This window comes from Dermochelys coriacea, chromosome 6, assembly GCF_009764565.3.
Source record: "Dermochelys coriacea isolate rDerCor1 chromosome 6, rDerCor1.pri.v4, whole genome shotgun sequence".
Taxonomy (NCBI): Eukaryota; Metazoa; Chordata; order Testudines; family Dermochelyidae; genus Dermochelys; species Dermochelys coriacea.
The window spans coordinates 47738959-47764059 of record NC_050073.1 but is presented as its reverse complement, the minus strand read 5'-3'; the positions used below and the strand labels follow the sequence as shown (position 1 = coordinate 47764059).

Genomic DNA, 25101 nt, shown 5'->3' with positions numbered 1-25101 from the left:
ATATACAGACACACAGATCTGTTGGAAACTATTTCCAGAAATTAGGTAAGAAATAGCCTCATCCCCAGTCAAATTAAGGGACCAATGCTAGTTTATAATTGTTCATCTCCCGTTTGTTATGAAAACCACCAAAGAATTAATTATAAAAAGATTTTAGCCAAAGGTGTTCCTGCAACAGGCAAAATACATCTAGCTGCCTGGAAGAGAAGAAAGATTAGCAAAAAGACTTGCTCCTTATTGCAACTTCAGGAATACCGAAGAAGGGGTGACAAAGGGAAAAAGTTGGCAGTGCTTCTTCAAGAACTTGCATCTTCTAGATGATACAGGGTTGATTTAAAAAAAACACAGCAACAAATATTTAAATAACAAGAGAACAGACCATTTGTGTCTTGGATTATTTTTTACTTTTCCCTGATATTTTTTCCTGCAGATCCAGGGCAGCAGGGGTCAATATGCACTGGAAACAAGTTCCTTTGGAAAGGCAGCGTGGGTGTCAGATGGCTGACAGTGGAAGCAGGCAATGCAGTAGCACAAGGGACTGAAAGGCTTGCAATAGGATAACTGGCACCACTTGTATTTGTCAAGACCAAAAGTAAATTCGCACCAAGCTGCCACTAGCCAAAAAGCAACTTTAAACCAGATGCAGAAGGAAAATCAAATGAGCATTCTTCACCCAACAAAACCTTCACAGCCCTCCTCAAATCTAGCCGCAGAGAATGGGGGTGAAGGGGGGTTCACAGTTAGACTCAAGAGTTAGCACCAAAGCAATCCAGATATTATTGTAAAACACACTTAAAATGGAATTTAAAATTAATGCAACTGGAAAAAACACCATATACCAGAAACTTTTAGGTCTCTTGCATAAAAATCTAGGAAAAAATAATAATTTCAAAAGGGATTTCCCACTGTGCCAGTTTTACAATTCCATGAATGGCTTCCCTTAGTAAAAACACAGCTCCATCCCACTCAGCCAACCTAAACAGATACAAAAAGGTGCAGAAAGAACCAGGCTAAAATTTTGTTAGCTGCTTCTTTTTCAAGCCCAGTAAATATTTAACAAAACATGTGATCAATGAAATGATGTGTGTTCAGCTGATACGATCCAATCACAATTCTTTCTGAAACACATTTCTTTAAATTATTTACTCCAGGGCCACACTGACAAATGCAGATATTCCACAAAATTCTATCTCAGTGCACTTCAGTTTATCAAAACTATGCTGGCATGCGCATGAACATAAGGGCTTGTCTACACTTACAGTGCTGCTTCGGTGCAGCTGCGTTGCTTAGCTTAGCTCCCATAAGGTACTTCACCTCCCTGAGAGGCGGCAGCTATGTCGACAGGAGAAGCCCTCCCATCAACACAGCATTATCTACACAGGAAGTTAGATTGGAATAATTGCAGGATTTTCCATGCCCCTGAGCAATGTAGTTATACCGACATTAGTCTGCAGTGTTGACCAGGGCTCAGTTGTGGTTTTTTTTAAAGTGAGCGCAGATAGTGCCTGCTACCCTTAAGGCTGCAATCCAATTTCCATTTGTTTTTCCAGTTGCTCAGTTTCCTCAAGAAAACGTCATGTGAGTTTGATTTTTGGAGGGGTAAAGTGAGAGAAAGAAAAAAATGAATTTAAACCAAGTCAATTAAGCTTTTAATCCCCAGGCCCACCCTTCCCCAAAAAATTCACACAGTTAACAAAACCCATTCTGAAACAACAGGTTCTGATCAGAAATTATTTTAGCTAATTCAAGGATAAGTGAAACTAGAAACTTCAAAACTAGCTTGTTTTGTATGTCCCATAGGGCCTGATCAAAGTCAATAGGAGTCTTTCCACTGACTTCCATGGGCTTTGAATTAGGCCCATTGAGCCAAGGTATTTAGGTGCCTAAAGACACAGACAGGGATTTTCAACAGCACATAAGTGCCTATGGGAGTTAGGCACCTGGGTGCTTTTGAAAACCCCACCATGTGCCTATCTTTTTCTTTTGGCACCCAAATACCTTTTAAAATCTGGTCCATAGCGACTTCAAGACCTGATCCAAAGCCCATTGAAAGTAATGGGAATCTAACCATTGACTTCAAAGGGCTTTGGATCAGCCTCATAGAAAGAAAGGCAAGGATCTAATCCTGCAAACCTTTATTCATGTAAGCAGTCCTATTGACTTCAATAGGACGTCTCCTGGGAATAAGGATTACTCATTATTTATTTACTCTAGTGCTCAGTATAGACTAGGTATTTCCAAACACTGAACAAACACAGCCCATGATCCTAAGAGCTCACAGTCCAAGGACGAGAGTAGGGTTTGCAGGGTCACACTACAAGTTTGAATACACTCCTCTGATAAGATTGTCAAATTCTCAGCATTAAGAGACAACAGCTTATGCATACATATTAGAACTTTATCTCTTTATTCCTAAAGTTCCAGTTAGGCCTTGTCTACACTGGCAAGTTTCTGCGCAGCAAAGCAGCTTTCTGCATTGTAACTCCCGAGGTGTACACACTGCCAAGCCACTTAGTGCGCAGAAAGTGCACAGTTGCAGCACTGTAAAAAATCACCTAGACGAGAGGTGTACAGCTTTCTGTGCCAGGGCTACAGCTCCGCAGGGCCACTATAGACACCCTGGTTGATTACAGAGCTCTGATTGGCCTCCAGGAGGTGTCCCACAATGCCTCTTCTTGCCTCTCTGGTCATCGGTTTGAACTCTACTGCCCTGCCCTCAGGTGACCAACCGTGATTCCCACTCCTTAAATTCCTTGGGAATTTTAAAAGTCCCCTTCCTGTTTGCTCGGTGATGCATGCAGTTGTCTCCGTGCATCTTTCCAGGTGACCAAGCCTGCTTCATGCACCAGGTGATCCCCCACTTGGAGAAATGCTGAGCTGCTAGAGCATTTGGAGAGAGGAGGCTGTCCAGTCCCAGCTGCGCTCCAGCCGCAGGAATTATGATACCTACGGACAGATTTCATGATGCATGACAGAAAGGGGCCACGACCGGGACACACTGCAGTGCAGGATCAAAGTGAAGGAGCTGCGGAACGCCTACCACAAGGCATGGGAGGCAAACCGCAGCTCCGATGCTGCGCCCACGAGCTGCTGGTTCTACAAAGAGCTGGACACAATACTCTGTGACGACCCCACCTCCACTGCGAAAGCCACTGTGGACACTTCGGTGGCTCGCATGCCAGTCCAGAGTGGACCGAGCCTGGAGAAGGAATGTGGAGGGGGAGGGTGACCCAGAGACAGAGGACGACTCAGAGGTCAGAGATGCATGCAGCCAGGAGCTCTACTCAACCCTGGAGAAGTCTAACCAGTCACAGGGTTCAGAGCTTGACAAAGCACGAACAAGAGAGGAGGCCCCGATAAGTGGCTTTGATTTTGGAAATTGCTGAAGCGAGTTGTTGGGGGCAGGAGGGTTGCAGAAAGCAGGCTTGTGTCTGTATGATGTGCATACCACCACATGCCTAGTCTGAGCGGCGGAACAGGGTATTGATTGACTCCCTCACTTCACAGGAATCTGCCTCAGAGATCTCCAGGAAACTCTCACGGAGATACTGGGCAGATTCTTTGGCAGAGCTGCTTTGTTTCTTGTTCCATTAAGGATAACTTTCCCGTGCCATTCTACCATCACTTGGGGGGAAGAAACACGGACACCATTGCTGCACACAAGTGAGCCGCATAAGGGCCAGGGCAGAAGCCGCAGTATTGGAGAAGACCCTCCCTTGACTCCTTGCTCACCCTCAGCAGCGAGATATCTTCCATAAAGAACACAGCCTGTGGAAAATGTGGGGACAATAATGATTATAAGCCCGCCCCTCCCTCCCCCCCACAGTGCTGGCTCTCTCCAAGAGCAACATGCTCTGCGTACAGTACGGTCCTAGAACACTGATTTCCCCTTCCCCTGCGGTTACTCACCATTTTGGGGTCTTGTGGCTCATGTGTGCTTGCCTGGGGTCAGCCAGTTAGTGACAGGTATGTGAATAGTAGCTGTGTTTTGATTCAGTGGTCTGTGTGTTGCAAACAATACTGCTTCTGTAAAATGTGGCATTTTGGCTTCACAGATATAACCTTGGGAGCCCAGCCTCCCTCTTTGTTATCACTGGCTGAACGGCTGCGCAGAATTAGAAAGCGGCACCAAGAACTAAAGAGGATTTTCTGCATGATGTCATGATGCACTCCGCAGCCAAAAAACAAGAACTGAAGCCCCCTACTATCCGCCAACACACTCTTATCAACCTTCTGGCTCCAGTCTGTACCAGCTGCCTTCCACGCCTGCCCAGTCACAGTTCAGCCCTGCAGACTCCCAGTACCCACTGCACTTAATACCTGTCCCTCTGCAGTTTAGCCCTGCTGAAGTACAATACCCACGGCACTATACTCCAAAAGCACAAGGTTGCATATGATACCTGAACATACACAAATCTTTAACCGTCCTGGGACCCCACCTCCTCCTGGGACCTTCCTTTCCCCCATCCCCTACAGAGCTGATGTATTTTTTTGTGTGTCTCTCCTCTCCAGTTGTTGTTTTTAATGAAATAATTGTTTTGGTTTGAAAGCAATCTTTATTCCATTAATTGAAAGCAAACAGAGACCTGCAAAGCAACAGGCAATTTTCTTAAACCTTCCCAGTGCATCATTTGCACCAATCACAGTCACCTCCTAGCATTATAAGCACTGCACTCCTGAGCATAGCAACAAATATTAGTGGCTTTCAGCTTCAAATTGCTGCCTCAAGGTATCCCTGATCCTTATGGCCCCATGCTGGTCCCCTCTAATAGCCCTGGTCTCTGGTTAATTCAGCTGTACACTCCATAATATTTGGGAAGGGAAGGGTGAAAGCTTCACTCAAGCCTGGACTGCTGAGGCTCAAATTCAGCCCCCCAGTGCTGAGCCTCAACGGTCCAGCCCTGAATGAAGCTTTCACCCTTCCCTTCACAAATATTATGGAGTGTACAGTACGCAGCTATAAGCATAGGAATATTGTCATCAGCCAGGTCCAGCTTCCCATAGAGGCAGCGCCAGCGGACCTTTAAATGTCCAAAAGCACACTCAACGGTCATTCTGCACTTCTTCAGCCTGTTGTTGAACAGCTCCTTGCTGCTGTCAAGGTACCCTGTGTATGGCTTCATAAGCCACAGCATTAAATCGTAGGCGGGGACTCCCAGGTACACAATGGGCATTTCGACTTTCCCTACAGTGATCTTCTGGTCTGGAAAGAAAGTCCCTGCTTGCAGCTTCCTGAACAGGCCACTGTTCCAAGGTGCCATGCACCTTTCTGGACCAGCCAGCGTTAATGTCCATGAAATGCCCACAGTGATCCACATGCACCTGGAGAACCATTGAGAAATACCCCTTCTGATTAATGTGCTAGGTGGTCTGGTGCCAGAATTGGAATAAGCGTGCCATCTATTGCCCCTCCTCAGTTAGGGAAGCCCATTTGTGCAAAGCCATCCACAATGTCAGGTACATTGCCCAGAGTTACTGTCTTTCAGAGCAGGATACGATTAATGGCCCTGAACATTTCCGTCAACATGAGTCCAACGGTCGACTTTCCCACTCCAATCTGGTTAGTGACCAATTGATACCAGTCTGGAGTAGCGAGCTTCCACAGTACAATTGCCATGCACTTCTCCAATGGTAGGGCAGCTCTCATTCTCGTGTCCTTGCACCGCAGGGCTAGGGCGAGCTCATCACACATTCCCAGGAATGTGGCTTTCCTCATCCGTTAGTTCTGAAGCCACTGCTCGTCATCCCAGACGTGCATCACGATGTGATCCCACCATTCGGTGCTTGTTTCCCAAGCCCTAAAGCAGCATTCCACTGTGGTCAGCACCTCTGTGAATGCCACAAGCAATCTCGTGTCGTAGCTACTACGCATGGCGAGATCAATGTGGAACTCCTCTTGCTTTTCTAGTTTAAGAAAAACTTTGCTGCCACACGTGACGTGTTAGTGAGAGTGAGCAGCATATTGGTCAACAGTGAGGGATTCATTCCTGCAGACCGAAGAGGCAGAGCACGCAGTATACAAACCATTGAAAGATGGCGCCAGATGCAGACGGAAGCACAGAGATTGCGGGGATGCAAAGCAATGCATCACGGGGCATTGGGACAGGACCCAGGATGCCCCATGACCCCCTTCTGCCTTCCCACAACTCTTAGCAGCAGAAGAGGAAGAGATGCTCTGTGGGATAGCTGCCCAGAATGCACCGCTCCAAATACCCTGATGCAAGTGCTGCAAGTGGTGAATACGCTATTGCACAGACAGCTGACAGTGTGAACACACAACAGTGGTTTCCCTTCAGCGCTCTCTGAGTGGCAATGTAACTGCCAGCAATGTAACTCTGGCAGTGTAGGCATACCCTTAGTCACCAACTTTGCTGGTAAAACCAGTAAAGCGTGTAAATTCTGTGAGCAGAAACTCTAGTTCAAGGAATTAATTAATTTAGTTAGCGACATTACACTGTAAGTAAAGGACTATGTTAGGGTTCATCCTGTTTCTATTCCACAAAATCAGAATAGGATTAAACATGAGGGAGAAGAAAACATTTCTCATGTCCAGTTGCCATCTTACCAGCACTATTTGTCGATGTTGCTGAACCACTGCAAAGTCATATGTCAATGGCTCACATTCGCAATGCTGGTGGAAAGCCAATTTGCAAAGCAGAAAACTTCAGCTGGACGAGTAGGAACATCACCTCCCCCATTGATGTGTTGGAGCTAATGCCACCACTCCACTGCACCTCAGCTAACCCAAGTTACAAGAAGATATTTTGCTAGTGTAGACTCTGAATGAAACAACATATTGAAAACAGGCAACTGCTGCTATAACAAATCATTATTGTTAGAAAGAGATTCACTGTTTTCAGTTTGTCAAAATCAGCTTTTTAAGTGTGGGCTTTGATACCAAACCTAAGCTAACAAACATTTTTACTCGAATATAAACAAAATAAAATTTAAAACCTGCTCCTCAAAAAAATGCTGTCATTTCCCTCTCAAATTAAAAAAAAAAAAAAGGATAGCCAGATGATAGCCCTATTCACAAGCCACACTTGCCACTATGTTTTCTTTGAAAATACTTGTACTATACTACCACCACCCCACCCACATAACTGACATCTCATCCTCCGGGTTAGTTCTGATTTCACCTAGAAAGTTATTTGACAGCAATAAAAGCCCCAAAAAAGTAACACAAGCAAATTGGAAGGACTGAAGCTTCTAGTCATCATTTGCTTAAAACAAACATGCTCATAAAATTATCTGTATGCTGAAAAATAAAATTACTGGGGGAGGGGAGAGAGAATTGGATTGTATACAAGAACTGGTTTAGGTGCTTGTGAAGTTAGTGTCTTGCCAGTGGTACAGCAGTAGTAAAACAATTATATAAGAAAATATCCAAGTTCAAGACCTACAAAATGACAATATCAGATCCCCTTTTAATTCATGTTGTTGTAGGTCCCTACCTTTGATCAAGATCATGTACAAAGGCAACTCCTTTCCAAAGTGCCAGAGCAACTGCTGCTGCATGCAATTTCACAGCTGCAAGTAGGAGGGGTGATACAACCAGGATTCCCTGCCTCCAGCTCCTCCCTTCTGCTGCCCCCAACAAGAAGGCTGAACTTGCTGCTTCACCATTCCTCAGATCCAAAAATCTCAGGCTCCCAGCTAGGGGAATACAGAAGACTAAAACACTATGTGCCACACTAGGCCGGCTGGACTTCAGAGCAAAAGACAGAGAAGAATGCAGAAATAGCCAGCCAAGAAACACAAAGCACATGCTTCATGACCCAGACAAGACACATGTACTATAATTAAATACCAAAAATTAATTATTAAAGAATGTGAAAGAAGGCCAGGTTTGGCTGGACTAAAGCCCAGAAGCTCAACTAACTCAAGGCTGATGACATCTCCAAATTATAACACAGAGGAAAACATGTACCTCGGCTTATCTCCCCCACCATCTCACCCCGATCTAAAAGCAGTGATGCGATTGTGGATGGGAGTTGTAACAAAGTTCAAAACACAGTCTTGGAATGTACTTGAACCCCCCACATGAGTCCTGGGATAGCGTGGTTTGAGCATTAGCATGCTAAACCCAGGGTTGTGAGGTCAATCCTTGAGGGGGCCATTTAGGGATCTGGGGCCAAAACAGGGGCTTGGTCCTGCTTTGAGCCAGGGGTTGGACTAGATGACCCTCCTGAGGTCCCTTCCAACCCTGATATTCTATGATTCTATGTCGTGCTTTGCAGCCCCTCTCATTTCGGTAAATCATCTCTCAAGAGGGATCCAGACAGTTTTGTGACATGTTCATCCTTAGCACTCCACAAGGATCCCAAAATGTTTTACAAAGGAGGGCAAGAATCATGATATCATTTTACAGATGAGGGAATGCAATTACAGAGCCCTAGAGTGACTCCCTCAGATGAGTGAGCAGCAGAGGTAGCAATGGAGCCAAGTCTCCCAACCCAGGGCCCTATCCACTGGATACAACCATCTCTCCAGTGTTTGCCAGGAAACTTCCACGGTGATAGATTTCATTATAGCCTCTAAACAGGTTCAGTGAAAGTTCTCTCAAACCTGGGCCCAGTTATGATTTGACAGCAAAACCATGCAACGTTTACCAAAAAACTCAGTGGTTTCCAGTGACTTTTGCTTTGAGCTGTTGAGGCTGAATCATACCTGAAACTCCAAGCAAGACACTTGGTGGGGGTGGGGGAAACAGTCTGAGAACTGAAGCATAAGAAAACCTTTGCATGCAGCCCACCATGGTTTGAAAAGGCCCACTCTATTTCTGACACCACAGAGGCCTCTTTGGAACCTATGGTGTTAAATAGATGTATGTCACACATGTACTATGAGCACTAAAATTCATTATGAAAAGTCTAAGAAAATAAAAGGCTGAGTTTCTTTATGACCTCCCTCATAAATTAAAACACTTTAAAATATATTTAACACCATTATAAATGCTGGAGGCAAAGCGGGGTTTAGAGTGGAGGCTTACAGCTCGCGACCCCCTGTGAGGTCCTGACCTCCAGTTTCAGAACCCCTGTTCTAGCTATTCTGGCTAATGTAACCTTTCAAACATGACCCAATCCGATGCTGTCTGAGTCTGCAGACAGAGAGCTTTAGTGCCTCCGCTGCTCATAGCTTTGCCAAGCAGCAAGCTTAGCAGCATCCAATCATCTGAGGTTCTCCCATCACAGTGTAGCTAGTCAAGATAAACCCCTGGTGGTGTTGACTGTTACTAATTTCAGCAAGTTAATCTCATGCTTTTTGAGGGCCTGATTTATGATTTTTGAATGCTTGGGGTTGGCAATACTACTACCCATTCAAGTAAGGCCTTCTCTACAGTAGGTTTATTTTCTTAAAATTTACCACTGGTAGGAGTACTAGTGTAGATTTAACACACTGACAAAAACTGTGCCATGGTCCCTCTCTAGAGCTTGTACAGTAAAGGATAATGGCCTACCGCTAAGGGGTTTAACTTTACATGGAACTTTAACTCAAACGTAGAGCTGTGCTGAAGGTCTTCACTTCAAACCTTGCTGAAAACCCATAGAGGGAACTGTTTTATACCTTGTCTCCACTTGAATTTTACCGTGAGATAGCTAACTCCAGCTATTCCCCTGCAAAATCACACTTTTTTTTTGGCAGTGAAGACATAGGGCTTGTCTACACTTCAGATTGGCACAGCTGCAGCACTGCAGTTGTGCCACTGTAGCACATCAGTGTAGATACTCTCCACACTGATGGGAGGTGTTCTCCTGTCGGCGTAGGAATCCTCCTCCCTGAGAGGTGGTAGCTAGATCAACGGAAGAATTTTGCTATCAATCTAGCTCTGTCTATACCAGGGGTTAGGTCAGCATAGCTATGTCTCTCCAGAGTGTGGATTTTTCATGCACCATGAGTAAGCAACAACACTTTCTAGTGTAGACAGGACCTACATGTTTTGCATGACTGGGGTCTTGGCAGGCCTGAGGAATAACTAGCACATTTATGTATTCAAACTCAAAAACCAACATGAACTTTCAACTGCTGTATCCTGTTTTCAGTCTCTCTTCAATGATACTAGTAACATCTGCAGCAAAACTCCAGGAAGCATGTAAATGTGTTAATTCAGACAAAGTGTACTGTCCTAGCCACACAGAACAGTTTGTGAAGATTAGAAGAGATTTGCTCTGCATATAGAGAAATCTGGCAATGATTTTTTTAAAAAAGAAAAAGAAAAATGTAGCTGCTCAACATATCAACTGCTTAAATTCAATTAAAACAAATCCCACATCACAGGTTAAAGCAAGCAAGCCATGTCAGTTTAAATTTAATGACATTTTATTGCCTATGAGATGCTAATTAGAGAAGATGCAATATCTCTTTAGACATGACTTAGTCCAATTTAAATAACCACAAATCTTTTAGGTCCATCCATACAATAAGTAGAAGTGATCTAGCAAAATTAAACCTTTTCTGCACTGGACACTTCCTTAACATTTCCCACCTTTGCAGCTCCACCGATAGTAACGACAGTGGGAGAACCCGAACAGACCAGACATCGGTGTTTTCACCATCTGTTTACCCCTGGGTTAGAAAATGTGGCCATTGAGAACACCAGTGGCTGTACAAGCCCTGTTTACAGAACAACCCTCCCTATGGCTTTTCAGCAGGGGTTGTTTGAAGTGAAGACTTTCAACCATCTGAACTAAAGATAACCTCTCAGCTTGCATCAATAGTAGACTGTTATCCTCCATTAGACAAACACTAGAACAGGATCACAGAACATGTCTTCTTAGTGTGTAAAATCTACACTTGCATTCTCACCAGTGGTAAATGTTAAGACAATAAATCTAGTGTAGACAACACCACCATATTTTTGTGGTTATCAGTACTGTCAACCCTAAATGTTCAAAAATCATGAGTCAAGCCCCCCAAGAATCATGTGACTGACTTAAAAACCAAAAGTTTTTAAAAAATTAATAGATTTTGAGTTCTTTTACTTGCCGTCTGGTTTCTGAGCCTTTGAGATAGACTTGGTTCTTGTTTTCAAATTGTTGTTCCTTACAACTATAGGAGCTAGAAACTTTTTTTTTTTTTAAATGGCAGCTGAGGTTCCCTGGGAGCTGGGACTTTGAGAAAAACACCAAATATTGTGAGTGATGGCAACACAGCTTTTTATTACTAGGTCCTTCAGTTTTGAAAATAAACCTTGTGAATCTTTGAACTCATCTGAACTGACATTGTATAATCCATGAATTGGTTACACAAAACTGTTTAGAGGATCCTTTATCTTGAAGGGTGGGTGAAATTATGATATCCATGCTAGCTGTCAACTACACTGTAAATATCCATATTTCAGTTCAATTTGCTTTTACAGAGTGATAGAAGGTTTTCTAATGGGCTTTGTTTACTATTGATATATCAACAGTTCGTTTAAGAATTCCACCTCTGTATCCCAAGTTAAACCATTTTGAACTGAAAGTTTTCATAATTGATGGGCAGAAGACTAGGAATACAGGGATTGCCATACTGGATCAAATCCATCCAGCCAAGTGTCCTGTCTCTGACAGTGGCCAGAAAACTGGCCAGCCACTTCAAACAAAGGTGCCAGAAACTCCCACACTGTATGATTATGGAATAATCTGCCTCTGGGGAGGTTTCTTCCTAACTCCATCAATTAGTGATTGGCTTGTAACCTGAACATACCGTAAGGCATTATTGCCTAGCTATATACACATCTAGTCCCTTTTTCAATCCTACTAAAATCTTGGCTGCAATGACATCCTGTGGCAGTGAGTGACGCGTTAATTATGGGTTGTGTAACCAAAAAGCATTACATCTGAAGTCCCCTTTTTCTTGTATTATGATAAAGTAAATGGGAGAACGTGATTTACCTTCTTCATATAAAATGTAGTACCCTAGACTTCTTCACACAGCGCACAGTCAACCTGTGGAACTCCTTGCCTGAAGAGGTTGTGAAGGCTTGGACTATAACAGGGTTTAAAAGAGAACTAGATAAATTCATGGAGGTTAAGTCCATTAATGGTTATTGGCCAGGATGGGTAAGGAATGGTGTCCCTAGCCTCTGTTTGTCAGGGGGTGTAGATGGATGACAGGAGAGAGAGATCACTTGATCGTTAGCTATTAGGTTCACTCCTTCTGGGGCACTTGACATTGGCCACTGTCGGCAGACAGGATACTGGGCTGGATGAACCTTTGGTCTGACCCAGTATGGACATTCCTATGTTCTTAGACACATTCACTGAAAGAAGAAATTATGAATACCTTTCTAAGAGTCGTGCTACAGCTCAATCAGAAGCTATGGGTTTGATGCAGGAATTATTGGGTGAGGTTCTATGGCTTGCATTATGCAAGAGGTCAGACTAGATAATAATGGTCTTAGAATTTATGCATGGTGTTAATCAGGGAAACTGAGCCCAAACACTATGAATAAAAGTGCTTTTATATATTCTACCTTACTGGATTAAAAGAAATAAAGATCTAATTAAATCTCTGTTTCCATCTCAAAATCTACTGCCATATTTTAGATCCTCAAATGTACATACCATACGATGTATAATGGAAGAGCTGACGTGTGGCTGCATCTACCACTGGACTCTAATGGAAATGAATTAAAATTGTGAACTGTGTGCCCTGTTGCCCTACACCGCGACAGCTAATGGAGATTCTCCTTTAGTTCACATGATAGGGTCCTGTGCTCACAAAGCAGAAGATCAAAGTTTTATCCCTGCTGTTATTGAGGTTCCAAGCAGCCAGGGGGAGCAACATAGCGACAACCATGAAATTGTAAGTGACCAGGGATTTGTTAAATATTTATTACCGGGATCCTTACAGTTATTGTCGAAGATATACTTTGCTCCAGACATCCAGGATAACATTGTGGTGAGAGTAATAAAACAGGAAAAATATATACGTTGTTTGTGATGGGGAAAACCCAAACATTTGACATTTGACATAGTTCCCTCCTAATAAAAAGGATCAGTAAAACTATATTAACATCTGAAAAATATGTTTCACCACACAAGCATTTTAATAGTCTCATACAAAGGTGCCTATAAACACTTCACCTGGAATCCTCATTTACAGTAGTCAGGATAGGTAAGATATCCCTAGCCCCAGCACACTAATTTTAATAAGGCCAAGCTATTCCTTCTGATTTTAAATGGCAGATGCAATATGTAAAGACAAGCACATAGCTCATCCGAAAGAGGTAGGACAAAAGTAAAGTCTGGGGTGGAAGAAGAGATGAGAAAGAGATCCAGCCCCTAAAACCTGCAGCCAACACTACCCCAAAAGAGGGCTTTAATACACAAAATCAAGGCACTAGAAAAACTAAATGGTTTGGGGAAGAGAGAAATAAATTAATGAGGTTTTCAAAACTGAGCCCATGTCACTTTTCAGGTGACATCGAAGGTTTAAGGAAGGTTTAACCACCTTGTCCTGGGGAAATTCCAGCACAGGTAAATGCATTCTGCTTAACTAAATTCCCCCTGTCAAAACACTTGGATAAAAGTATTTCTTCTTGACAGTCCCAAACAATATCAATGGCCTATTGTTCTTGTGTACTCCTTTAAATGATTGGTGAGTTCCACCCCAGAGATGGCTGCACTGACATGTTGTGGAACAAATTCTGCTCACATAGAAGTCAGTAACACTGTCTGTATTATGAGAAGTTTCCCACTACTGATGACAGGTACGACTGAATTGGTGTTGAAATGGTTTAACTGGTCCTGCAGACCAGGACAGATTATGTTCAGCACTGCACCGATTGCTCACACATATTGTCAGTCACAGGTCATTTTTGTACATCGACAAGGCTAATGAAGTTACTCACAGGGTAAAGAGAGCAGAATTTGACTTATATTTGTAAAGCTATTAGAATGTCTGGGGATTTTTAGGGAAAAATCTTGAATAAATATTAGAACAATGAAGACATGAAACTAACCAAGAAGTAATTTATGCCACTGTGGTCTTTGATACAGTTTCTCTGTGGCTTCTATGATAGGAAAAGAAAGAGATTGTGGATCAATTTCTGTGCTGAATTTATGCAACCTAGCTGAAGTCATAACTGTCTATATACTCTAAACATACATACACACACTGTAAACAGATATTATGTGTTGAACCACAGACACTGGTGAGTTCAGCATAACTGAAACCTTTCATACCACAGAATTATAGTGTTGTCTACAAATATGCTCAGAATTTGTTGCTGACAAACAAAAATACACAAAATCGAGGGACAGGGCTCATATGATTAGAAGGCCAGCAAAAAAAAAAAAAAAAAAAGTATAGGCAGTTATAAACTGCATCACCCCAAAACCTGCATTATGTACATTTACATTTCTGCCCAGCCCAGGCAAGTGACAAGAGTTGCAAGTGCTGGGACATTTTAGAGAACTGGGGAAAGAAGGGTGTTGGGATTCTTTCCACTAATAGGAATTCTGGTGAAAATATTAACATTTTGTCTATTAAAAACAGCCAGTTACAAAAATCTCCCAGTGCACAGAGACCCTGAGCAATTATTAGGGAAGAAGAAATTTCATTCTTTCATTCACAAAACAGCCAGACAAATGAACTTTCAACAAGTACTGAGAAAAGATGGGAGGGAGGGGGTGTTAAAGAAGATGGATCTCTCTTCTCTGCCTTTTAGGACAAAAAGAATGAAGAGTACTTGTGGCACTTTAGAGACTAACAAACGTATTTGAGCATAAGCTTTTGTGGACTAAAACCCACTTCATCGGATGCTTGCAATGGAAGATACAGTAGGAAGATTTTATATACACACACAGACAGAGAGAGAACATGATAAAATGGATGTTGCCATACCAACTATAACAAGAGTAATCAGGTAAGGTGAGCCATTAGCAGCAGCAGAAAAAAAACAAACAATTTTTGTGGTGATAATCAGGCTTTCTGCAGTTACATGGCTTCAGTCTCTTTGAAACAGGCTACATTATAATTAAATTCATTTAGCAAACCGAAAAAGCCAGAGAAAAATTTATTTTTCCCACCCCCAATTTCAGAATTACTGTATCTCCTAAGGGGAAGGGATAAAATGAGGCATTTTGTTTTCAAGATGACTCACTCTTCAAAGACATCAAAAGCCCAGAGATTCTATTTTTATTTGTTTATGTTACCATATGGGAACCTTGCTCATTTTTTGTTTTGTTTTGAATCAAGCAGGCTCTCGCTGTCAGTGCATCCCATGCCTCAATAATCATTAACAAATGGACAAAAACAACCCAACGAGCTGAAAGTGTCAGCCTAAAATATAAAGCACATGGCTCTTATAGAAGGTCAGACACAACCCAAACTTCTTTTCTGCAAACTCTCCCAAGATAAACATCTTGTTAACCCACCAGAGACCGTTTTAACGGCAACAACCTTGCGATTATCTCCTGTTCAAACAAGACAAACGCTGACACTGTGATCCGAAATCTACATGATTCCATTTGCTGCTGTAGCTCCTCAGAGATCGCCCCCTCCGCTCTTTGCATTACGCTAAATGCCAGTGCATTCCCCCACCACTTTAGATTGCCCGTGTAAAGACAAAAATGAAAGTGTATTTCACACTCACCCCCTTTTTATTTTAAGTTAGGGCTGCATCGCGGCTTTTGGAGAAGGAAATAAGAGATGACCGCTGCTGGAAATGTTTCAGCTCTCTCCTGAGACTTTTCCCATCAGGGAGTGAAGAAGTTTCTATTTTATCCGCCGCGATCTGGTCAATACCACTTAGAATTTTACACTTGCTGGCTCCGGTCCAGTTTTTATTTTTACAATGTGCCTTTTGCTGGCTCCTCCCGGGAGAGACAAATGGGGGGAGAGGGGAAAGTCCAGGGAGTCCCCTGCAGGAAGTGTACTGCTGCTCTCTCTCTGCTTTGGAGCCTTGCTTGAACGGTTAGTCAGTTTCCAGCTTCTGGGGAAAGAAGAAAAGTCCGCTCAGCTTCTATTCAACTATTTCAGGAAGTTTAAGTTCTTTGGCCTTCAAAGAAAAAGAAGAGAGAGAAAAAGATGCCACAGTTTCACATGCCTCTTCCTGGTGGAGCACCTCTGCCTCCGGCACAGCTAATGCTAGACATTCAAGTGTAACAAAGCCGATCAGAGGAAACTTGGAGGGGAGGGAGGGGACCAAAGATTTGAATGAGGGGCACCGTGCACGGGATGTGCGAGTCTGCACAGTTAAAGCTCACCCTAAACAGCGCCTGCCTGGACTGCCAAGGAGCTGGGCACTGACTTCGTGTTGCTAAATACAAGCAATTTTGAAAGGCTGCGTTTACTTGGCAGCAATGTGCTGAAATCGCATCCAGCCTCCGGGGGGAGTTTAGATTAAGCAGAGCCCGCCACGAGGGGGAAACTGAAAGGCAAAATATTATGGCTTTGTGACTTTAAGAGGGGGGCAGGAGGCGGTTCCTTACTACGATCAGATCTTGGATGCTTTCAACAGAACAACGAATTTCACTCCACAAACAGGTTTCAGAGGAGCCGCCGTGTTAGTCTGTAGTCGCAAAAAGAAAAGGAGGGCTTGTGGCACCTTAGGGGCTAACACATTTATTAGAGCAGAAGCTTTCGGGAGCTACAGCTCACTTCACCGGATGCATTTGGTGGAAAAAACAGAGCTGCCCTCCCCGCTTTCCGCGGCGTCCGCAGCGGAGAGACTGGCAGGGTCTGAGCCCAAATGGCGCGCGCACCCCGGGGAAAGGGGAGCAGGAATTTGCCCTGGGCACTAATTACGGGCGTGAGAGAGGAAGCAACTGAGGCGCCTCTAGGACGTTAGGCGGCTGGACAGCCTTGGAAATGGAAAGCCAGCGCGCCATGGGTGGGCTGGGCTGCTGGTGGCGGCCGGTTTCCCTGCCGTTTGTTCTGTTTAGCGGCCGGCATTGGGCAGGACGCCGCTGACACGTGCTACTCCCGGGCGGCAGCCAGCGTCCTGCAGCGCCTCCGAAAAGCCCCAGACCCTCGGCCCTGCAGACACATGCACGAGTCGCTTTTCGGCACAGAAACAGTCCCCCTGGGTTCGGTGGAGCTACCCAGGTGCTTCAAGTTGCTCGGGTGCTGACGTGGTTGCAGGACCAAGCCCAAAGGTTGTCAAAGTACACCACATGCACAACGCCTTCCTTTCTTGCTAACTCATTAGGAGAGTTCTGCTTCTGTTAAGTAACCTGTGTACCTGAGCGGCATGCTGGTGACCAACACACAGGGCTGGATGTTGGGACTACTGCCTTTAGTGCCTTCTGTTCACAACTAGACAGCTGACCTGAGCTCTGAGCGTGCAATGGGCTAAGCTAGCAGGGGCCCAGTGCACAAATGTCCATGCCACCTGCATCCTTGGGGCCAGTGACTTCAATGACTCCAGGAATGGTTTTCTAATAGCTCTAGGAAAAGGAGGATTTGTGGCACCTTAATGACTAACAAATTTATCTGAGCATAAGCTTTCCTGAGCTACAGCTCACTTCATCGGATGCCTTAGTCTCGAAGGTGCCACAAGTCCTCCTTTTCTTTTTGCAAATACAGACTAACAGGGCTGCTACTCTGAAACTTGTCATAATAGCTCTATGCCTCGGTTTACCTATAAAAAGGTATAATTAATGCCTCTCTCACAGGAGTGTTGTGAGTCTAACTTAATGCCCATCGAGATCTTTAAATAAGTGGTGCTAAATATGTGTAACAAATTAATGTAACCCACATTTCTGTACCTTAGAGACAAATCTGAGTGTACAGCTAAAATCATGTAGCTGTAGTTTTCCCTCTGAGGAGCCTCACTGTTATTCTATAGGCTAGCAGTTCTCAAACTTTAGCAACCCAAGGACCTCCATTTTGATTTGTAAAAAATGTGTGGACCCCCAAGTTCCCCACTCAGCCCCAGGCCCCACCTTGGCTCCACCCCTTCCTCCAAGGCCCTAACCCACCTCTTCCTGACCCAGCTCCATTCCTGCCCCTCCTCTTCCCCACCTTTTTCCGCCCCCTCCTCCCTCACCCTCCCAGTGCCTCCTGCATGCCAAGGAGGGGGTGGAGTTGATCAGTGGGGCCTATGGACTCCCTGGAGTACCTTCCTGGACCCCAGTTTGAGAAATGCTGCTATAGGCTATATAAACAGGATGTACTACTACTGAATAAGTGCCTAAAAGCTCCAATCAGGCTGAACAAAGGACATGTTCCCGTGTTCCTGCCCCGAAGAAAATATGTGACCTACAAAGATACAGTTTTTATATATCTGTATATTTGTTAATTATTCCAAGTAGATAAAGTGTCACTTATTCCTCATCTGCCCTTTAACCAAGCCAAAATTAATGAATTTCCTATCAGTTATCATGGCAGAAATGAGTTCTGAGGGATTTGAAGGAGGGGAGTTTAGTAAATTTCAATGGGGTGCTAACTCCAAGATCCACTTCTCAGGGGAGTTCCTGCCAACCCCATCCCAGCAGGGGACACTGTGTGTGTCAGGAGGAGAAAAGTGAGGTGAGCCTACTCCACCCACCAAAGCAGATACACTGTGTTAAGGACTGAGGACACCCTCTGCTGCCAGCTCTGCCTCTCTGGAAGAGAGGGGATCAAAGAGAGTCCCTGCTGCCACTCCTGGGGAGGAAAAGGGCCCCATTACTGCTGTCCAGGCCTCTCCAGGAGGGTACCCAATGACTTCCATTCCAAGTTGGGGTGGGGCCAAAAGGGACTCCTTTGTCATGGTGTGCTTGGGACCCACAATTGACTTAATCCAGTCCTGGGGGCCTGACTTTGTTAGTGGAGTACAGGCAGTGAGATGGCCATTTGATATGAGACAACAAGGGAGGGTTAGAGATGTGAAGGACCTTGAAGGGGAGGACAGGAAATGTACACTTAATAGGGTGTCAGGAAGAGCTAGTGGAAGGATTCAAAGAGCCAGGTGCTGTGGTCAGATTAACGGGCAAGGAAGAGGATTTTAGCAGCTTCATTTTGCCTTTCAGTCATGAAAAAGTACAGGAAGATTGATCCCGATGGAAACTCCTTACACCACTCAGAAAAGCAATCATCTAAAAAATGGAAAAGGAGTACGTGTGGCACCTTAGAGACTAACAAATTTAATTTGTTAGTCTCTAAGGTGCCACACATACTCCTTTTCTTTTTGCGAATACAGACTAACAGGGCAGCTACTCTGAAACCTATCTAAAAAATGACAATACTTTGCACCTGATCAAACAGCATAGTACAAACAGACTATGGGACAGAGGAGTTTACTCCCTATAGGGTCCGATTAAAGCATCATTAAAAGAATTGAAGAACACTACAAATCAGCATCACCAAAGATGTTATCACAGCCATTTACATATTGAACAGCTATGCGTGAAATTGCTGCAGAAATACCTTGGGGTTTTTTTTACCACACATCCTCCCCACAGTGAGATTGATATAGGATTGCAGCCCTCTCCCACTCAGATGTCCTGCTCTCACACACGCTGTTCTAAAGAGGGCAAAACCACAAGAGGTGTCACTAAAAAACATGACCTTTTATTGGTTTGGCTTATAATATATTTTATATTTTCAGTTGGGTGAAAGAGTGAATCCATGTGGATGCAGCACATTGTGTTACTTTATCATGGATATTTGATCCTACCTGTCTTTTGTATCACACGCTTCCCAGAAGTTAGACCACACTGTTGCTCTGCCTACAGAGCTAATAGCTAGAGAGCATGAATAAGGAGTCAGGAATTCTGAATATTGTTCCTGGCTCAGACGCTGATTTGCTGTGTGACCTTGTGCAATCATATCACCACTTTATGCCTCAGTTACTCACCTCTTAGATATATGTAACAATACTTACTGCTGCTTAAAGGTGATTTCTGGCAAAAGGGAGCAGTGGTGTTCAACTCCTAAGAGCCCTCTGAAAGAGCCCTGTGTTTGTGCATGCAAAGAACATTATCCTGTTAGCTTGGCAAGTCAAAACTCTAGTACAAAATGTGATTCAGGAAACAAAATGTGATTCCACATGGAAAAGTGTGGCTGTATTGCATCTGGTGAGAGATTCTCTGAAACACAGATATTCAGCGGGAGGGAGGATTCTGAGAAGTGGTAATGCTAAACACAGCTCTTAAAGTAGCTGGCGAGTAGACAGGGCATAGACATGATTCTGATGTGAGATGACAGCAAAAAGACCTATGCAATTTTGAGCTGCATAAGTCACAGAGACAGAGATAATTGTACTTGTGGCACCTTAGAGACTAACAAATTTATTAGAGTATAAGCTTTCGTGAGCTACAGCTCATTTCATCGGATGCATACAGTGGAAAATATAGTGGGGAGATTTTATATACCCAGAGAACATGAAACAATGGGTGTTACCATACAGACTAGGAGTACTTGTGGCACCTTAGAGACTAACACGAAAGCTTATGCTCTAATAAATTTGTTAGTCTCTAGGGTGCCACAAGTACTCCTTTTCTTTTTTGCGAATACAGACTAACATGGCTGCTACTCTGAAACCATACAGACTGTAACAAGAGTGATCAGGAAAGGTGAGCTATTACCAGCAGGAGAGCAGGGGTCAGGGTGGGGGTGAACCTTTTGTAGTGATAATCAAGGTGGGCCATTTCCAGCAGTTTACAAGAACAGCAGGACGGGAAATAAACAAGGGGAAATAATTTTACTTTGTGACACAAAAACACCAAGGAGAAAGGAAGACTATTTAGGGAGGCACAAGGGGTATAATTAGGACTAATGTTATAAGGGACTGAAATTAAGCAAACTAAAATGTAGGATGAGTACCATTAAAAGTGTTTTGGCTATGAAATCTGTTACACTGTTGAATAGTCACTCTGGAAGCCCTATTGCTTGGGACAATTAAAATGAGATTGAGCATAATGCTAGTGTATCTGTGTCTAGGCACAATTCTGCATTGGTTGATGGTGTATGTGGGCTAACCGATCTTACATTGAGGGATTTTCCATCTCTAACTCCTGTGGTTCTAAGTCTTTCTTCACTTTAGGACACTGTTTGACATAGAATAGAATAGAATAGAATAGAATACCATGGTTGGAAGGGACCTCAGGAGGTCATCTAGTCCAACCCACTGCTCAAAGTAGGACCAATCCCCAATTTTTGCCCCAGATCCCTAAATGGCCCCCTCAAGGATTGAACTCACAACCCTGGGTTTATCAGGCCAATGCTCAAACCACTGAGCTATGTCTGAAGCAAACCTGTAAGAGAGAAGGCAAATAGACTAGCCCTCCAGGAGGGAAAATCTAAAGCGAGAAAAGGACTAAAGAAGTGTTTGTGTACAATATTCTACAGTTACACCAGAAATCATAGTAAAAAGAAAAAAGCCAATGCAACGCACTGTCCTCATGCAGACCTTTGCTGGAAATGATACTGTAAAGCTAAGAGAAAAGGAGTACTTGTGGCACCTTAGAGTGTAACATTTATTTGAGCATAAGCTTTCATGAGCTACAGCTCACTTCATCGGATTAAGGTGCCACAAGTACTCCTTTTCTTTTTGCGAATGCAGACTAACACGGCTGCTACTCTGAAACCTGTAAAGCTAAGAACATGGACAAACATTCACAGCCACAAATTGTTCATTCTTTCCATTCAGCAGCAAAAGACACCACGTAATATCAAATCACAGTAAACTGGGAATTCCCATGAGATAGCATGGGGAAGGGACCTACAATATTAAATTAGACTATAAAATGAAACTCATTGCCACAGAAAGTTGTTGGGAAGTTAACAAGATTCAGAAAAGGACTGGACATCTATATGTATAAGAAGAATATTCACAGTTACAATAGTTAATACTAACAATTTTGGAAGGGATATTAAACCTCATGCTTCAGAGCTTCTTTAACTAATAGAGATCAGGATGAGATCTAATGTAGGAGGCAGATTAAGCCACATCAATCTACTGTGGGGTTCTTACATCTTCCTCTGAGGCATCTGGTGCTGACCACGAAAGAAGAGAAGACACTTGGGTCTGGTCCAGTCTGGCTATTCCCGTTTCTATTCCCAAGGTGTTCCTGTAGTGGGATATCTAGATTGTGGGGCAACATAAAGGAGAGCTTTCAGAGTAGCAGCCGTGTTAGTCTGTATTCGCAAAAAGAAAAGGATTACTTGTGGCACATTAGAGACTAACAAATTTATTTGAGCATAAGCTTTCGTGAGCTACAGCTTCATGCATCCGATGAAGTGAGCTGTAGCTCACAAAAGCTTATGCTCAAATAAATTTGTTAGTCTCTAAGGTGCCACAAGTACTCCTTTTCTTTTTGCATAGAGGAGAGCATTTCCCCTTCTGTTTCCCCAGTGCAAGAGAAGCCTGACCTGGGTCCACCTTTCTCTCAGAAGTGGAAAAGATGATTGGGCCATTTGTGAATTAAGGACAAGTTCATGGCACTCTGATACCAAATTGATAGGAGCAGGGCTGGCCCTAGACCAAATGATCTCTCTGTCTCTCACACACACACACACCATTTGTTAAAACTTTTAATTACCTTAATTTGTATTGCATTTGTAACCCATTTCACAACTTCAATGCATGAAATGCATGCTAGGATCTGTAAATCTGTAATTATTCATGCCATATATAAGCAAATTAAAATTTTTGCTTCCTCTAAGCTTATAGAAACTTTTTAATTTTAAGAATAACTGAAATGTACTAACATCAAGAAATTGAACTGTGCACCAACATTGGGTGGATCAGTATTAAATAGTGTTAGAGTAGATGACAGCCTTAGAATGTTAACCCTAGTCCTTTAGTTAAAAAGGTTGTTTATGTTGCCTTTGCCCTTGCGAACTGAAGCACAGCATCAGAGAGATCCAAAGACTGGCCAATGGCATTTTCAAGTGATAAAATAGTGAGTATCACTTACCAGTCTCACAGGCAGATTTGTACCATTGTCTATAAGGATCCGATGAAGTGATGTAGCTCCGATGTAGCTCACAAAAGCTTATGCTCAAATAAATTTGTTAGTCTCTAAGGTGCCATAAGTACTTCTGTTCTTTTTGCATATACAGACTAACACGGGTGCTACTCTGAAACCTATAAGGATCTTGCATCTGATGGTGAAAACAGGAAGCATGTCCTTTGCAGTACTCCGAAGAGGATGCTGAATCTAAAGAAGACGATGCTGCATCTGACACATCCGATTGAAGGAATGGCAGCCACTAGGCACGAAGAAAGCTCTTGGATTCAGTGCAAAGATCCCACTGTTTCTTCTTTTCATGTTTGTGCCGTTGTCACAGTATCACAGTTGGGCTCTCACTTCATATCAGTTCATCCTTATATCTCACTGACTGACTGGTAAAAAGAAAAGGAGTACTTGTGGCACCTTAGAGACTAACAAATTTATTAGAGCATAAGCTTTCGTGAGCTACAGCTCACTTCATCGGATGCATTTCGAAATGCATCCGATGAAGTGAGCTGTAGCTCACGAAAGCTTATGCTCTAATAAATTTGTTAGTCTCTAAGGTGCCACAAGTACTCCTTTTCTTTTTGCGAATACAGACTAACACGGCTGCTACTCTGAAACCTGTGACTGACTGGTGATGCACTGCCACTTAAATACCCACAAGGGCATGGCTGAAAACATTCTAGGAGGTACAAGGAAAATGTAGTTCTCAGAAAGTCTGGAAGTTTTCATGAGTATCTACAAAGGCCCAGAACACTCTAGGAGATTAGTGAATAATGGAACCACATACAAAATACCTGAAACATTTTACTTCAAATATTCTATGTTCCCCTTTGTTGCTAACAATAAAAAGAGCACCCCAATCCCAGCACCCTCCAAGCCCAGCACCCCAGGCGGTCATCTGGGTCACCTGTCCCTAAATCCAACCTTGGACAGGAGCTGCTTCATGTAGACATGCTTCTTTCAAGGATGGGTTGCCATAGCTGCACTCCACACCAGACTGTAGAGCAAGAACACAGAGACCTGTACCTTGTTCTAAGTGTGACTGCACCTACACAGGCCTTCTGTCCTCACTCTATGAGTGGCCCACCCCCATAACACACTGTCTCTTACCCCCACAGTCCTTTAAAGCTGGCATGTAGCATCCAAACTCTTCCCAGTGCCTCTTCATCCGTGGCTGATAATTGTTTACAGTGGCTCATAAAGCATTTTTACCCAGGCCAGGTCCTAACACAATGATGTAAAGCAGAGGTTCTCAAACTGGGGTGGGGGAAGAGACACAGAATGTATTCTGGGAAGGCATGAGAAGCTTTAGGAGAGAAAAAAAAAAAGTACAGTGCACATTTTACCCATAGCAATGAATAACTAGCAACACTGATTCATCCAGACATATCAAGTCCTCAGATGGCGCTGTGCATTTTGACAGATTTCTGTTAAGCTTGCAGAGCATTACACAAAAGTCATTGCCATCTGTACATTAATCCGTTTGCTACGATGCAGTGTGCACATTTAATTTGGAAGCATTGACCACAATCGCAGTTTTGCTTTTGCTCTTATTACAATGGATCATTGGCTCTGTTTGAACTAATGCCTTACTGTTTTTAATATTTAGTGAGAGTTGCAGTTTGAATTTTTTTTAACTGGAATATGAACTTGTATGGCAGGGGGGCATAAACTACAGACACAAAGAAAGGGGTGTGATCAAATAAGTTTGAGAACCACTGAAAAAGTGCCATCCCATCCTCTTTTCTTGTATCTTGCATATTTGGAAATGGTACTGTGGAGTTCTTGGCCTTTTGTACTTGATCTTTTTCTTTTTAATTTTTTTTTTCTTAATTTATCTTTTTAATTAATTCAGGGCTGATTAAAGGAGGCTCAAGAAAAGGCACAGTCAACAGCTGTGCAGCCTTCCCCACTGTGTGCCTGCCAATGTGCCTCAACCCAGACACAGAGGGATCACCTCTATGAGCAAGAGGGTTGTTTAGGATCCAGCCAAGGCGATGCTGCTCCACAGAAACTGCCAAGTGCATACTGCAGTGGGGTGGTTTTTTGTGATGTAGACACCAGTCAACTAGCAACTGAACTGAGGCCTGTTAGCTGATCCATGAAATGAGTTCTCAGATGGCAACAACCTTTGGTCACTACGTTTTGTCCATTCCTTTTAAAATGATATGAACCAATCAAGTGGTTTTGGATACAGTATGAGACATGTCTCCAGGGGAGCGGA

The 25101-nt window shown here is 43.4% G+C and overlaps 1 protein-coding gene across 3 annotated transcripts in view; it reads right to left on the bottom strand.

The window, feature by feature from the left end:
- PRR5L (proline rich 5 like) overlaps window positions 1–16222 on the bottom strand; it is a 77630-nt gene extending 61408 nt beyond the window's left edge. Inside the window, exons 1-2 of one of the 3 annotated variants that reach the window (XM_038405194.2) lie at window positions 16197–16222; window positions 15584–15922 (exon numbers count right to left, since the gene is read on the bottom strand). The gene's annotated coding sequence lies outside the window, so the exon portion shown is untranslated. The other 2 variants (XR_006282090.1, XM_038405195.2) reach the window with 2 other exon arrangements.
- Between the last annotated feature and the right edge of the window lie 8879 nt (window positions 16223–25101).